The 16,180-nt window shown below is 41.9% G+C and overlaps 1 protein-coding gene and 1 non-coding gene across 2 annotated transcripts in view; one reads left to right on the top strand and one right to left on the bottom strand.

Moving 5' to 3' along the window:
• NRXN3 (neurexin 3) overlaps positions 1 to 16,180 on the top strand; it is a 1,831,517-nt gene that overhangs the window by 1,002,072 nt on the left and 813,265 nt on the right.
• LOC119938103 lies at positions 1,719 to 1,856 on the bottom strand. The gene has a single exon (XR_005454348.1). It is a non-coding gene; the product is annotated as a small nucleolar RNA SNORA7 (small nucleolar RNA).

Genomic DNA, 16,180 nt, shown 5'->3' with positions numbered 1-16,180 from the left:
GGAGAACTTTTGATTGATGATTGAACTTCACCTGGCTAAATGCCTCTAATAACTGGACTTACACTCTGCCGATTAAAGAAACACACTATAAAAAGAAAGGGCAAAAGAATCAGCTTGCTTGTAACTTAAAAATTAAATAGGTTTTCTCTCTGCTTTGGACTGAGGCCAAGTCTTAGATCACCCCGACTCGTGTTACTTTGCAAACAATGCTTTACTACAGGAAAGTCAAGGTAAATCGAAAAAACAAATGACTGCTACACATGATGAATTTATTGTTTTTAATGCGTATGTTTAATGCGCATAGCTGGGTAGCTAATACGATTGAACTCAGTCCATGTTCCACATGGGGCTAACAGTCATAATCCCCATTTTACAAAGTAACTGAGGCACAATGAAGTGAAGTGACTTGTCCAAGGTCACACAGCAGAGACGTAAGGAAGTCAGAATTAGAACCCAGATCCTTCTGACACCCAGGCCCATGATCTTTCCACTAGGTCATGCTGCTTCTTTGTTTTCACATGGAGTTGATGGAAGCAGTCTGGCATAATGGTTAAAGCACAAGTCTGTAAACCAGAAGGTCATGGGTTGTAATCCCGCCTCTGCCACTTGTCTGTTGTTTGGCCTTGGGCAGTGGCTAGTAATTGGAAGGCAATCTGCTACAAGTCAAAACTCACCTGTGCTGGGCAGCATCAACATGGGAGAGAGTCGAGGGTGGAGACTCAAGTTTAATGTGCAGAAGAAGGCAATGGTAAACCACTTCTGTATTTTCACCATCTGTAAAATGGGGATTAAGACTGTGAGCCCCAAATGGGACAAGGTACTGTGTCCAACCCAGTTTGTTTGTACCCACCCCAGTGCTTAGTACAGTGCCTGGCACATAGTAAGTGCTTAACAAATATCACAGTTATTACCCCGAATCAAGAACATACAGTGGTATGCGTGCTTGTTGGCAAGGACTGCAGTCCTTTTGCCACTAGGAGGATTGCTATAGGTTTTCACCCTGGTATGAACCGGAGACTGCTGACAGACTGAGGGACCCATCAGTCTGGACACATGGGGCTCCTCCCACCCCCCACCCCACAAAACCTTTTAAAGATGGCTCATATACTTGGGAGGACAATTCACTGGCTAATGGAAGGAGAAATGGAGAAGGAAGGCACTATGTGGGAGTTTATTAGAGCAACATCAATGTACCTTTAACTCTCTCTTGCAGGCACTTTCTCTTTCATAGCTTTTATTACAAGTCTCTAATGGGCACAAAATTACCATCGTATTTTGTTCCACTACATTGACCCCATTAACAAACCCCATATTCGCCAAACTCCAGCCTGATGGTGGTTTGTATTTTCAAGATTAATGTGAATCAGGAGTGAACTGAAATCTGGTCATAGTTCAGAGAATAGGGAAAGCCTTTTTAGTCTTCAAGATCAATTAATCAATCAGTGGCATTTGTTGAGCACTTTCTGGGTGCAGAGCACTGTACTAAGTGCGTTTGGCTTATGCTCGCGAGTTGTCTCAGACCTGTAGCGACTCCATAGACACATCTCTCCCAGAGCACCCCTCTCTCCATCTGCGATCATACTTGTAGTGTATCCATAGAGTTTTCTTAGTAAAACTACGGAACTGGTTTACCATTACCTTCTTCTGCATAGTAAACTTGAGTCTCCACCCTCCACTCTCTCTCCCATGCTGCTGCTGCCCAGCACAGGTGAGTTTTGACTTGTAGCAGATTACCTTCCACTTGCTAGCCACTGCCCAAGCTAGGAATGGATTGGGTATGCCTCTACTTGACTCTCCCTCCCGTAGCCAAGACTGGTAGAGTACTAGAAACTCTCCAGGTGCAATCTTGAGAGGGAACTAAGTGCTTGGGTTAGGATAATATGATAGAATTGGTAGACATGTTTCTTGACTACAGTGCATTTGCAGTTTAGAGGAAGATACAGATATTAATATGAATAAATAAATTATGGAGTACATAAGTGCTGTGGGGCTGAGGAAGGGGTGAATAAAGGGTGCAAAGGTGACACAGAAGGGAGTGGGAGAATAGGAAATGAGGCCTTAGTCAGGGAAGGCCTCTTGGAGGAGTTGTAATTTCTCATCTCTGTCATTCATCCTACATATTCAATCTGTCACCAAATCCTGTCGGCTCAACCTCTGCAACATTGTGAAAATGTACCCTTTCCTACCACATTAATCCAAGCACTTAGCTTATCCCGCCTTGATTACCACATCGGCGTCCTTGCTGACCTCCCTGCCTCCTGTCTCTCCCCATTCCAGTCCGTACTTCAGTCTGTGGCATGGATCATTTTTTTACAAAACTGTTCAGTCCATGTTTCCCCATTCCTAAAGTACCTACTACAACCCAGCTTCCTCTAATTCCAACATACTTGCTATACCTCAATCTCATCTATCTTGCTGCCAACCCCTCACCCATATATTGCCTCTGACTTGGCACACCCTTCCTCTTCATACCCGACAGATGATCACTCTCCCCATCTTCAAAGTCTTATTAAAAACACATTAAGAAACAGGCAGACTGATTTTCACGGTTGTGTTGGTTGTTGGAGCAGCCTGATTTCTTTTTTCCAAGTATGAATTTTCTATGCTGAGTGGAGGAGACCAGTAGGTCTACCAGTTGGTAGGTCAGGGAAAAAGGAGAAGCATATGACCAAGTGACATTGGCCAATGTTCATCGATAATAATAATGATGGTATTAGTTAAGTGCTTACTATATGCCAAGCACTGTTCTAAACACTGGTGGTGGGGGGAGGTACAAGGTAATCAGGTTGTCCCACGTGGGACTCACAGTCTTAATCCCATTTTACATATGAGGGAACTGAGGCTCAGAGAAATGAAGTGACTTGCCCAAAGTCATACAGCAGACAAGTGGCAGAGCTGGGATTGGAACCCACAACCTCTGACTCCCAAGCCCATGCTCTTTCTATTGAGCCACGCTGCTTCGATGTGAGATAGTTTTGAGTTTGAAGTCCTTTGTTTCAAAAAGCTCTGTAGGGGCCCTTTGGGAATGAGAAGCTGATGTTGAAGGATTAGATTGTATACACTGAAGCTGGAAAAAAGAAAACAAGAGAATTGGGTCAATCCAGTCAATTGGAAGAAAAGAAGGGTCATGGGGACATAGCTGCTTATGAGGGACAACAGGCTTCCTATCTATTCTGCCTATCAGCTGTCTGGGCAACCAAGAATGCTAGTTTTTCTTCTTTGTACCTCAGTCGTCTTATTCAATAAAATGTGGATAATAGTGTCTACTTCTCCATATCTCCCAGAAATAATATAAGGGCAAAGTAATCTAAAAATACATTGGAAATATGCATTAGCAATACAAATTCAGAATATTATCATTAATACGGTTTTTAAATGATTACAATCTATCATTCATAGTTATTGAACGCTTACTGTGTGCAGAACAATTTACTAAGTGCTTGGAGGAGTACAATATAAGAACAAAACAGGCACATTCCCTGCCCACAAAGAGGGTAATGAGGTGAAATGCTTTTTTCACCATACTGGAGAAGAAATATTTCAACTGTGAGAAATTTAAGTTAAATACAAGAAAGTCAACAGTGGTAAAATACTAAAACTGATTACTGGGGGTTGTAGATCCTCTTCCTCTCTGGGATTTTATGACAAAAAAACTACCACATGCCATAGGGCTGTACTAGATACCCACTTAAGACTCCTGTGAGCCTCAGAGACCCCGTTACTATTATACTTGCCTGTCAGAGGCACTAGCTGAGAAACAGAAGCGGAGAGAAGACAGTTATAAAAACTGAGTTAGACTGCCTCCCCCTCCCCCACCAAAAACAAAGCAAAAAAACGTAAACTTAATCCAAAATCCATGGTGAAAAAATGTTTGGGAGACATTTCTCTTGAACATTTACTACTGTACTTTAACAAGTGCTTTGCTCACAGTACTAACTCAACAAATATCATCAATTGATTGATTGAAGTAGGAAAAGGACAACATTCTGGTAACTTAAACTTGCTCCAAAGACCATGGTAGAAAATGTTTGGGAGATATTTCTCCTGATAATTTTCTATTGTACCAAGTGCTTAGTACAGTGCTCTGCACACAGTATTTGCTCAATAAATACCATCAATTGATTGATTGGATTAGGTAAAGGATAACATTCTGGTAGGGGTTACATGAAATCTCTTTGGACGAATGTTCGATAGGAAAAGGTTTGTTCTTAGTGGGCCAGATAGGTCACATTATGCTTTGAAGACCAGTTCCAAAAAAAAAAAAAATCAGGCTTTACAGCTATTCAACCCATTTGGAGCTGGAAATCAAGGTATCAGGTATTCATGCATTGTTCTTCCATTCTCTCTGTCAGGACCAGGCAAAGTTATTGTTTGGATAGTCATTTTCACTGGGACTTTTTCTCCTATAGTAAAGCATAGGAGTAATGAAATTTGTCCCTCGTCATCTGCAAAACTCCATCAAGTATGCAGAAAGCACTGTATCCATGCAAGTGGTGGTAGCACTTTAAATTGATTCTTCTTGTGAAGCTATGCGCTTTCTTCCTGTTGTGTTCTGTGACCATTTTTTTCACTGTGTTGACTGAGGTGGATTTTGTCTTGGGTCTGCACCTCTGACGTTGCCCAGAGATTTTACTGTTAATTTCCCACAGTACATGGAGTCTTCCTGCAAAAGGAGATTTCATTACTTATCCCAGCAAGGCTTTGAGAGGGGAATGTGAGATACTAAATTCTATGGACCATTATTAGAGGAGTGGAGAAAGAGCTCAGGGAGGGGGAGAAGCGTTTCTAGTCTGGACAGTCCTTCTCCAGCTTCTAGCTCGAGTCAGAACAAGTTATTAACCTGTCAGCACTAGCCAGATTGAAGGAGAAAACTCCTCTCAAGGAGAGACTTCTTAAAAAAAAAAAACATCCATCAGAATGATAGAGAGGTACTCCCCAAGGGGTTCTGGATGCCTGTACCTGTAAAGGAAGATGGTTTTAATCCCTGACTCAATAATGAAGGGCAAAAATTGCCTGTTTGTTGGGGGAGGAATGTGGAAATCTTTCTCCCTTTCCACCTGGATTTGTGTGAATGGAGAATTTTGTGTTGAAAGAGGCTTTTGTTTGACTGAAAGACAATGAACTTCAGGATATGGGGTGCTAACCAAGATAAAGCATTTATTTATTATTATTATTGTTATGATTTTTATATGGTATTTGTTAAGCACTTATGTGCCAGGCACTGTTTTGTAGCATTTGTGAAGTTTTTACTGTGTGCCATACTAAGCACTGGAGTAGATACAACACAATCAGATCAGATCCAGTTGCATTTTGAGGATTATTCATTCACTTGTTGTATCTGAGTGCTTCTTGCATACAGAGCATTATACTGGTTTCTCAGAAGAATGTAGTATTGATAAGATATGGTTTCAGCTCACAAGGAGTTTACACTCAAGGAAGGGAAATATAAACAGCAGGGTGCAGGGTGAAAAATATAGATTATAACTGGTGGTAGTACGAACGTATATGAATGAACAAAGTATAGAAATGTTTCCAACTACATGAATGCACATAATGCACATATCTAGAATGTAAGCTCCTTTTGGGTAGGAATCACATCTCTCAACTCTATATTGTACTTTCCCAAGTGCTTAGTCCACTCTGCACACAGCAAGTGCTCAATAAAAAACATTGTTCTGTTTATTCATGTGGATGTAATCCTTCCTTGAATATATTAATGTGTATATGTTTGCCAAAGGTGTTTACACACAATTGCCAAAGAGTGACTGTTAGAGTGACATGATTCAAAGTGGTGAAAGCTTGTTGGGGAATGCCAATTAAAGGAGGAGGATTTCTGGAAGACTTTGAAGGTATGGAGGGCTGTCATCAGGTGGATATGAAGGTTGGTGGGTTCCCTACCTATTATGGTGTTTACCGACTATGCCCTCATTTCCTCTTCTGAATCACCAGGCACTTGAATTTGTACCCTTTACTCACCCCTTCCTCAGCCTCACAGCACATTTGTACATAGCCATAATTTCATTTATATTCATGTCTGTCTCCCCCTCTAAACTGTAAGTTTCTTGTGGGCAGTCAATGTGACTATCCACTCTATTATATTGTACGCTCCCAAGCACTTAGTTCAGTGTTCATCTAAGGGAGTGGGAGAAGAGGAAAGGAGGGTTTAGTCAGGGAAGGCCTCTTGAAGGAGATGTGTTTTCAATAAGGCCTTGAAGCAGAGGACGATAATTGTCTGTCAGGGGTACCTCGTAGGGCTTGGGGTGCCAAGAGCAAGGAGGGTGGGTAGAGGTGCAATGCCTTGTGGAGAACATGTGTGATGTTTGCCCCTGCTGACCTGCTACAGGAAGAAGCTGGACTAGAACCTAAGTCTTCTGATAGAGCAGTCTGGATCAACAGAAGAGATAAGCCAACCCCTGTTTATGATTGCCCAGTAGGCCAGTGGTGGGGGTGCCTAAAACCTGGGTCTTTGGTCTCCAAGCTCCAGGTTCTTTCTACTAGGCTCCCCTGCCTAGTGGGATGTGATGTAAACCATCTCCACACAGTAATGATAACAACAGTAGTGACATTTTGGATTTAGATAAAGTGCTCTGGTTTATTTGTTCAAAGCAATTTCACACCAGTAATTTCATTGATCGTATCTACAAGAAGCAACCAGCTGTTGAAATTTAGAGCAGAAAAGAACAGTGTAAGTTGTCCAATTCATGTCTGGGAATGTGAGCACGTGCACACAAACACACACACAAACACACCCTTATACTTAATATCAGAAATTTGAGTTAGTTCTTAAGACTACAAGGTTAGTAGGATAGTGAGACACTAGAAATATTTTAAGGGGATTTTTGTTGTTATATTGGCTGGGAGTTTTAGTAGAGAGTAATCAACTATCTTTTTTGTGGTTTTAAGTCCATCTTTTCCAGAAAAGAAGCAGGATGATGGGCCCGATGTCTTTCCTGTCCAGCCAGCCCTGTCATATGTTGGTATAATAATACCTGTGGCATTTAAAATTTGAGAGAGAATGCATACATTGGAATCTAACAGAAATTATCTGGTTACTATCTTTGCTGACTGGATACAAACACATATGAGTTTCTTTATTCCATTCATAATCATAGAGCACTGTTTCCCAATATTTCTCTCTAGATCATTTCTCCAAGTGATGTACAGCAGGAATTCATTAAACAGTGCTCAATATAGAATAACCTACCCTCCCTTCTTTATTCACATCAGGAACTGCTACAAGGTGTATTCTTGGCAACCTTCCTTGAGTGAGAAGCTGTATTGGAAAACATGAAAGACTCTAAAACACCATCATTCCATGTTTCCATTTTAGTAGTTTGAGTGTCAAGATGGGGTAGGATTCAGCACAGTTTTACATGCAACAAAAAGATGCCAGATAATAGATCTGAGAAGAAAAGATAGCTTGGTAAATAGAAGGCACAAAACAAAGGTTGATTCTTTCAGATTTTGGCAATACTCAGTGTTGCAGTGAGCTAAGGCTTTGAGAATCAGATTTCAATATCAGAGACAGATTCTCCTCTTTGGGTTTGTTTTAAAAAATTGGAAATGAACTCAATCTGCCCATATTCAAATGCCCATTCATTTTCTAAATTTATAGTTTTCAGCAAATAACACACTCAAGAGCAGGCTTGTTGCTGACGCTCCATGCTTCTCTTGCTCTGTAATGTGTTCTGTTTAGGGACAGGTGAGCCAGCTGTGATTTGGAGCCAGAAAGACACAAAATCATGCTATGTCCTTCTCCCCATATTACAAAACTGTTCATTTTTAGGAGTGCCTTATTTTCTATGAATACTAATACTTAGCCCAATTACCCTTTAAAGTTCTATTAAATGGAAATTAGTCCCCACCGTAGTATCACTGAGGCTTTTCTGGGGGAAGTTCTCCTATTTATTTTCAGTTAATCAGTTGTACTTATTGAGCGCTTACCATCTGCAGAACACTGTACTAAATGCTTGATAGAGGATAGGTTTCCTAAGCAATGGGAATTTGGAAGTATAAATGAACCTTTACCCAGAAAGTTTGAATTGTATTTGAAAATTGCAATCTGCAAGGTGTGAGCTCTATACTTGTCAAACAAACCCTCTTCACAAGAACTCTAGTGTCATTTTGCAGAAGTTGTTGTGACAGAAGAACAACTTACAATTGAGGCAATTGCTGGGTTCACTTTCACTTACCTTGTACAAGAACGTCTATGCCTGAACCTTACAAAGAACCGTACTCCATATGATGATTATCCAAGGATAATCTCTTGATTCTGATGAGTAATCCTAATGGAAAAAGGACCTTGAAGTATCATTCAGTCCTATCTATCTCTAAACAGAACTTTAGCATCAACCATCCTTGACTCACCAATTAACACTTGTAGGAAACAGAATCCACATGTTGAGAGGAAAGCGGGAACCAAAATTGATAGAGGACATGGAGCAGCTTCTGGATGGAGATAGTCTGAAAAGATTAAGTCCCTCATTCATTCATTCATTGTCATATTTATTGAGCACTTACTGTGTGCAGAGCACTGTACTAAGCGCTTGGGAAGTACAAGTTGGCAACATATAGAGATGGTCCCTACCCAACAGCGGGCTCACAGTCTAGAAGGGGGAGACAGACAACAAAACAAAACATATTAACAAAATAAAGTAAATAGAATAAATATGTACAAGTAAAATAAATAGAGTAATCAATATGTACAAACATATATACATATATTATCCCTCAGATTTGGAAAGATAAAGGCTGAGAGTGGCAGGGCGAAATTAATCCAGAGGGTCCTAGGCCCAGGGCCTGGGTTTGTGGGGGCTTCAACCTGACCCCCAAAATTGCATTCCTTATTGACTTTACCAACATAGCTGCTGCTTAGGGCATCATGAAGATGGCGTTTTTTCCAAAATGGTCACGTTCCAAGGTGCTTTTTCCAAGGTCATGCTGCTTCTCACTGTGCTGGATGGGCAACTGGTCTACACAATAATTAAACTTTTATTCAAGTGTTCTGGAACGTTTCCCTAAACTATTTAAGTGTCTAATCTAATGCCTAACCTAAATTTTTCTTGCTCTAATATTGTACTACCTCTAGCCATTAACTGTCCTTTAAAAGGCTAGATAAAAGTAGTCTCCACCCTCTGCCTGAAGACATTTAGTATATTTGAGAAGCATTTTGCCTAGTAGAAAGAGCATGGGTCTGGGGGGACCTGGTTGTAATCTCGGGTTCACCACTGAATAATAATGATAATAATAGTGCTTGTTAAGTACCTACTACATGTCAAGCACTGTTCTAAAGCATTTGGATAGGTACAAGTTAATCAAGTTGGACAGTCCCTACTCCTCATGGGGCTCACAGTCTAAGAGGAAGTAAAATTTAATTTCCATTTTACAGATGAGGTAACTGATACGCAGAAAAGTTAAGCAACTTGCCCAAGTTCACACAGCAGACATGTGGTCCAGCCAGGATTAGAACCCATGCCCCCTGATTCCCGGGCCCATGCTCTTTCCACTGTGCCGCAATCAATCAATCAATCGTATTTATTGAGCGCTTACTATGTGCAGAGCACTGTACTATGCGCTTGGGAAGTACAAATTGGCAACACATAGAGACAGTCCCTACCCAACAGTGGGCTCACAGTCTAAAAGGGGGAGACAGAGAACAGAACCAAACATACCAACAAAATAAAATAAATAGGAAAGAAATGTACAAGTAAAATAAATAAATAAATAAATAAATAGAGTAATAAATATGTACAACCATATATACATATATACAGGTGCTGTGGGGAAGGGAAGGAGGTAAGATGTCATTCCAAGTCATTCCAAGTCATTCCACTTATCTGTGCCTCAGCTTCCTTATCTGTGAAATCAATCAATGGTATTTATTGAGTGCTTACTATGTACAGAGCCTTGTACTAAGTGTTTGGGAGGTAGGCACATTCCCAAAATGGGGATTTAATACCTGTTCTCCTTCCTACTTAGATTGTGAAACCCATGTGGAACAGGGACTGTCCAATCTGATAATCTTGTACCTATCCCAGCACTTAGTACATCGTAAGTGCTTAACTAATGCTATTCATTCAATTGTATTTATTGAGCACTTACTGTGTGCAGAGCACTGTACTAAGCATTCAGGAAGTACAAGTCGGCAACATATAGAGACGGTCCCTACCCAACAATGGGCTCACAGTCTAGAAGACTTGTCATTATTATTATTATTGTTATTATTACCAAGTGGAAACAGCATGGCCTAGTGAAAAGAGCACAGGACTGGTAGAGGACCTGAGTTCTAAGCTTGGCTCCATCGCTTGCCTGCTATTTGACCTTGGGCAAGTCATTTAACTTTTCTGTGCCTCAGTTGCCTCATTTGTAAGATGGGGATTAAGACTATGAGCCTTATGGGGGCTATGGACTGTGTCCAACCTGATTAGTTTGTATCTACCCCAGTGCCTAGTACAGTGCCTGGCACATAGTAAGTGCTTAATAAATACCATGAAAAAAGTTATTGTTTCCCCTAGACTTTTTCATATTGAGACTAAATATGTACTCATCTTCTCCACGTGCATTGTTATTTTTCAAATCTTCTCCATGTTTTCTTTATCTCTAAACTATGAAGTCATCATCATCAATCGTATTTATTGAGCGCTTACTGTGTGCAGAGCACTGTACTAAGTGCTTGGGAAGTACAAGTTGGCAACATATAGAGACAGTCCCTACCCAACAGTGGGCTCACAGTCTAAAAGGGGGAGACAGAGAACAAAACCAAAAGTCCAGCCGGACATTCATTAAAGCTCTGATCCATGCTGCCAAGTAAGCTAAGATGGTAGTGATGCCCTTAGAAGTGATTATGACTTGATGATGATATGATGATAGTGGTATTTGTTATGTGCTTACTATGTGCCAAGCACTATTCGAAGTGGTGGGGTAGATTCAAGTTAATCAGGTTGTCCCACATGGGACTCACAGGCTTAATCATCATTTTACAGATGAGGTAACTGAAGCACAGAGAAGCTAAGTGGTTTGCTCAAGATCACACAGCAGACAAGTGGCAGAGTCAGGATTAGAATCCACGCCCTCTAACTCCCGAACCCACTCTCTTGCCACTAAGCCACACTGCTTCCCTTGCCTTTGCTGTTCCATAGTGAAGCACTCCACATTCAGAATCCTAGAACAGTTGGTCACAATCTCTAATGTTCCCAGGTGAAAGATCACGGCCATAAGGCTTGATGTAGGATTTGGGGCTATTCCATGCAACATGAATCTAATATTGATTGCTTCCCCTCCAGAAGCAGTGGCCTCATATTGTTCTACTTAGATTAAAAACAAAACTGAGAGGAGAATGTAGGATCAACAGGCAGAGACCTACAGTACTTTGCATTGCCTGCTGTCTGCAAGGCTCAACAAGCCAGTTGGCTCTTGCTGATAAGAGGTCAGCCAGGTGGACCGGGAAACCTCAGAGATGAGATGTTTCTCTGTGTGAAACTGCATCAGGGCAAGCTGCAGCATTTAGCTTAAACCACATTTTGGGTAGAGAACCCACTGATATCCTGGAAGCACAAAGCAAAGTAAGATTTAAATCCTTCTCTGTGCCTCTGCCTAGTAAGATGCACCTCAGCATCTCCCAGAGTGACCAGTAATACAGCCCTTCTGCAATGCCTGACTTGATCAGAAAAGAGAATTGGCACATGGCTTAGTGGCTTCAGCGAGGGTCTGGGAGTCAGAAGAATGTGTGTTTTAATCCTGGCTCCGCTACTGGTCTGCTGTGTGACCTTGGGCAAGTCACTTCACTTCTTTGTGCTTCAGTTACCTCATCTGTAAAATGGGGATTAAGACTCTGAGCCCTATGAGGGACATAGTCTGTGTCCTCCTGATTACCTTGTATCTACCGTAGTGCTTAAAACAGGATCTGGGACCTAGTAAGCCTTTAAGAGATATCAATAAAAAAAACAAGAAAGTTCAGTAAAAACGACATCCGTCAGGCATCCTATCTTCACTTGCCAAGTGATGGAAATTTGGTAGGGATAACAGAACACACTCTCTTGGGAGTTGAAAGGCCTGGGTTCTTCTCTTGGCTCTGCTCCTGACTCAGCTTTAAATCCTTTCCTGAGTCCATTTGACCTCTCAGTCCCTCATTTTTCTCATCTGGCAGTTGTCTTCCACAGCCCAGTGGAATCTCATGGGGCTATTAGAATAGCTGAAATAAAGCAGATAAAGTTCCTTGTCACTTCTCTTCACAAGAGGTAGAAGCTCGGTCTAAGCCCCACACTTTGGCCATCCTTGTTGAACAAGTTTAACATGGATTAAACCCCCAAGTACCCCTGGGACTTACTGATCAGAAGCTGAAGTTATCTGTGATCCCAGTGCCCAGGCCCAGTGAACCCAGAAACCCTAGTGTTTTATGAGCCAGGCCACGCACGTGGTCTGTAGGAAGGAACCCAAATTCAGTTTTAGAATGAGAGGTTCCTAAGCATGGTTAATACGATCTCAGGTGAAACTACTGGGAGAACTGGATTTGGTGAGCGGGAGGGCCATTTCCAGTCTCTCAGGGGGCCTGAAGATGGAGCCCCATGCCATGAAGCTGCATTAAGGATCCTGAGGCAACCCCAATAAGTAACTTTGCTATAGAATCTCTGGATAATTAATCTTAGCTCCACTACTATTTCTAATTGTCCCAATTGTAAAACAAGAAGCAAGCGTAGCCTAGTGGAAAGAGCATGGACCTGGGATTCAGATATAATAATAACAATAATAATAATAATAATAGCATTTATTAAGCACTTACTATGTGCCAAGCACTGTTCTAAGCGCTGGGGAGGATACAGGGTGATCAGGTTTTCCCACGGGAGGCTCACAGTCTTAATCCCCATTTGACAGATGAGGTAACTGAGGCACAGAGAAGTTAAGTGACTTGCCCAAAGTCACACAGCTGACAATTGGCAGAGTTGGGATTTGAACCCATGACTTCTGACCCCAAAGCCCAGGCTCTATCCACGCTGCTTCTCTCAAACCTGGCTTCTAATCCTGGTTCCATAACTTGTCTGCTCTGTGTGACCTTGGGCAAGTCACTTAATTTCTCTGGGCATCAAAATGTTCCATCTATGTTCCCCCACTCTTCAAGAACCTCCAGTGGTTGCCTGTTCACCTCTGCATCAAACAGAAACTCCTTCCCATCAGCTGTAAGTGCTTAGTACAGTGTTGTGCGCACAGTAAGCACTCAATAAATATGATCGATTGATTGATTTAAAGGACTTAATCACCTTTTCCCCCTCCTGCCTTTCTTTGTGGTTCTCCCACTACAACCCAGCCTGCATGCTTTGCTCCTCTAATGTCAATCTACTTGTCTGTCTCCCCGCCAACCCCTGGCCCACATTCTACCTCTTGCCTGGAATGCTCTCCTTCCTCAAATCTGCCAGACAGTTACTCTCCCCATCTTCAAAGCCTTATTGAAGGCACATCTCCTCCATGAGGCCTTCCCAGACTAAGCCCCACTTTTCCTCATCTCCCACTCCCTTCTGCATCTCCCTGATTGGCTCCCTTTTCTCTTCCTTCCTTTCTCCCCACCACAGCACTTATGTATATATCTGTAACTTTATTTATATTGATGTCTGTTTATTTGTATTGATGTATGTCTACCCCCTTCCCCAGACTGTGAGCAGGGATTGTCACTCTTAATTGCTTTATGATACTTTCCCAGTCACTTAGTACAGTGTTCTGCAGAACAGTAAGTACTGTACACTCTACCCTCTACAGTAGACTCTACAGTAAGTGCTCAATAAATACGATTGAATGAATGAGTGAATGAACCTACTTGCTGTACCTTGCTGTCATCTATCTTGCTGCTGTCCTCTCGCCCATGTCCTGTCTCTGGCCTGGAACACCTCTTCATATCTGACAATTACTCTCCCCACCTTCAAAGCCTTATTGAAGGCACATCTCTTCCAAGAGGCCATCCCTGACTAAGCCCTAATTTCCTCTTCTCCCTCTTCCATCTGTTTCACCCTTGTACTTGGATTATGTCCCTTTATTCACCCCACCCTCAGCCCCACAGCACTTATGTATATATTTATTTCTATTAATGTATATCTCCCCCTCTAGACTGTAAGCTCACTGTGGGCAGGGAATGTGTCTAACAACTCTGTTATATTGTTATATTGTCCTCTTCCAAGTACTTAGTACAGTGCTCTGCACACAGTAAGTGCTCAATAAATATGATCGATTGATTGAATGATATGTAAAATGGTGACTTGATACCTGTTTTTCCTTCCACTTAGACTGTGAGCCCTTGTGCCTGACCTGTTTTATCTCATATGAACCCCAGCATTTAGCACGGTGCTTGGCACGTAGCATTTAACCTATGACCATCATTATTAATAGCACTAATAATAATAACAAAGATATTTATTGAATGTTTAGCCAGTAGGTGCAATTGAGGATCCAAGATGCTACGTAGATTCAAAGTAGCCGTGGAACCCCAAAGTGCTTTGAATTGATGGGCTGACAGGAGTAGTGATGGTAAATTCATAAAGAGAGAGGGCATGGGGACTTCCAGAAGAAATCACATGATTTCAATGGGCAGAAAAGGTCATATGTGTCTTTGTTGGAGAAAAAAAAGTCTTGGAAAAGGTCAGAAGGATTAAGATGGTTTTGCTGCACTCTGCTGCCTGCCCTTCCAATTCTTCACTTCAATGCAATTTTATCGAATACAATTCCTCATGAGGGAGCTTTAAAGGAAAAAGAAGGACTAGGAAGGAGCTCTCTCCAGCAAATTTGCCGTTCTTTTGGAAGCAGTTTAATTTGACTTCGGTAAAGAAAAGAAAGGAGCCTAGTGTTTGGCTACACCCTTGATAAAACTCTTAACCTGTTGGCTTCAAATGAGTGTCTTCCTCAATCACCCAGCTCAGTTTCAGCATCATGTAACTCTATGCTCTGGAGCTGGATAATTGTAGTTGATTTGGAACCACAATACTCTAACCAGAGAAACGGTATGGCTAGTGGGTAGAGCATGAGCCTGGGAGCTAGAAGGACCTGGGTTCTAGTCCTAACTCCACTATGTGTCTGCTATGTGACCTTGGGCAAGTCATTTAACTTATCTGTGCCTAGTTACCTCTTCTGTAAAAGGGGCATTAAGAGTGTGAGCCCTGTATGGAACAGGGACTCTGTCCTATCCAACCTGATGAACTTGTTTCTACCCCAGTGCTTAAAATAGTGCTTGGCACATAGAAAGTGCTTAACAAGGAGCATAATTATTGTTATCATTAGCTACAACAGCAAAGGTGCCCATCTCCAAGGAACTAAATCTTCTTTGCCAAATCTCATTCAGCCTCTCATCATCCGTGTGATGGACCATGGAACAGACATTTCTGTATTGTCGTCTCTGTTTTACAAACGAGGAAGCCTGGAGTGCTTAAGGAAACCCAGTAAATGTGCACCAGAGGTCGGGAGAAACCCAAGTTCTCTCCCATTTGAGATGAGGCTCCAGTTGAAATGACAAGGAATTGTTGTTGAATTTGGAAGGCATCCATTTTTCCATTTACCAGTCTGAATAGCGACACTTGAAGCCCAACCCAACAGATAATTCCAAATTCTCTTGGAATCTTCTCAGTTCTTCTGCCCTGGAGTGCCACAGATATGATCTGTGTCCACTTCCACACACACGGGAGCCTGCTTCACAGGCGAAAGAAGCACATGGGGGACAGTGTGGAGTGGCTTGTAGGATGAATCTGCTCAACTACTACTACATCATCATCAGCATCCTACTGCTCTTTGCCCCTGAAATGCAGATGATTTGTGGCATCACTTGGCTTTCTCTTTCCCTGTCAGTTGCCTGGTTTATAAATAGAAGAAAAATGAATAAATGATGAGCCTGGTTTACTTTATTTTTAATTTGACAATTTTCAAATGGGGGTGGGGAGTCCATTAAGAGAACTTGAATGGATGAAGGCATAACAGGATTCTGTAGAAAAGCATCACGGACACCACAACTAAATTCGTTATGTTCAGGGTGGTTACAATCACTCAGCCCTGGCTAGTTCCCTAAACAGTGGTGTCCGAGATACCTGCAGCATCTTACACAGGGTGATAAGAGCTAATGGAAGGAGAAAATGAGCTTCATAAAAACAGGCCTTTGACTCAGTAGAATATTCCCCAGGGACAGATGATGCTTCATTTAACAAGATTAGAGAGT

This window comes from Tachyglossus aculeatus, chromosome 1, assembly GCF_015852505.1.
Source record: "Tachyglossus aculeatus isolate mTacAcu1 chromosome 1, mTacAcu1.pri, whole genome shotgun sequence".
Classification (NCBI taxonomy): domain Eukaryota; kingdom Metazoa; phylum Chordata; class Mammalia; order Monotremata; family Tachyglossidae; genus Tachyglossus; species Tachyglossus aculeatus.
The sequence above is the reverse complement of the archived record's forward strand: the minus strand, read 5'-3'. Positions and strand labels throughout refer to the sequence as shown.